The sequence below is a fragment of the Enhydra lutris genome, unplaced genomic scaffold (assembly GCF_002288905.1).
Source record: "Enhydra lutris kenyoni isolate GAN:26980312 unplaced genomic scaffold, ASM228890v2 scaffoldscaffold7, whole genome shotgun sequence".
Classification (NCBI taxonomy): domain Eukaryota; kingdom Metazoa; phylum Chordata; class Mammalia; order Carnivora; family Mustelidae; genus Enhydra; species Enhydra lutris.
In genome coordinates, this window is record NW_019154091.1 from 44,922,752 (window position 1) to 44,924,101 (window position 1,350).

Consider the following 1,350-nt stretch of genomic DNA (forward strand, 5'->3'; position numbering starts at 1 on the left):
AGTAATAAGTAGCAAAATGAAAGAGGAGAATGCAATGGAACCAAAAAGAGAAAACATTAAAGTGATGTGTTTTTTTTTTTTTCCCTGTGTATGCAGATGGACAGGAAAATTATAGCAGTAATTGCAGACTTCTTTTCACCAAAGACAGGCTGGCCTTGGGGAATTAGATTATGAGAGAAAATGTCCAATGAAACTGCATTCTCATCCAGGCCCCACCTGACTTGCTGGATATGGGTTTGGCCAAGGTCATTTACCCTTTCTGTGCCTGAGTTACCTTAAATGTTAAAAGAGATGGTTTGCTTCTTCCAGCTACTGGAAAGATGAATGAGATAAAGCTTCAGGAGGCACCCAAGACTGGTCAGAAAAGGTGTTACAGGAATTTCAAGTAGTACTCTTATTATTGAACTGTGTATCCTGTTGTAATGAGTCATCTTGCTGCAAAGATGCATAAGCAATTTCAAGTGTGGCAGAGGACCAGAGACAAACAGAAGAGGCAAGTACTCGGAGGTGGTGTTCAGGGAGATCTCAGTTGCATTGCATTCTGCCCTTTGCTTGTTTAAAGAATAAAAAGGGGGTGGAGTACAGGGGAAACAAGACTTTTTAATTAAGTACAGCAATGTGGCTATACAAACAGACTTTTTAAATACTAGAGCTAGTTTGAATTCAGGCTTTGTCACTACTGTGACCTTGGGCAAGTTATTGTTTCTTTAAACTTCCATTTTTTGCATCTGTAAAATGGGGATTAATTATAGAATCCATAGGGTTGTTGTGGGGATTTTAAAATGTGCACCGTCGCAAAGACTCTATAAAGTTGGGCTATCATTGTAATTTATAGGAGATAGGGGACAGTAGAAATTCAGATTGATAATAAGCGAAACTTTAAAGAAAAAATAATAGAAAAAGTCAAGGTTTTATTTTATAAAACATCATATGATGTAAGGGGCCTAAGAAGAGGCAAACTTGTTTTGTCAAGTCTGAGTCTACTCCTATTTCATGGGCCCACGGTAACTAGTCAAACCTTTGATATCTGGCACACAAAACACAAACAGGAAAAGCCTTCCGTGTGCTTTCATAAAACAGTTTTCTATTTTAAAGCGATATATATATTTTTTGAAAAACCTCTGATACCCAATAGCTCTAAAAAAACAAAGCCCAGCGGCTGGGTTGCTGTTGTTCTAAAGAGAGAGCAATCTGGGGCGCAGGGATTACGCTCCCGGTGACTCCCGCTCCAGGCTGGGAAGCCTTCGGGCAAAGCCCTGGGGGCAGGACGCGGTTTTTTTTTTTTTTTCTTTTTCCTCTATCGATCCCGGAACCTTCGTTGGGCGGGGTGGGGGCAGCGCGGGAGGGGCG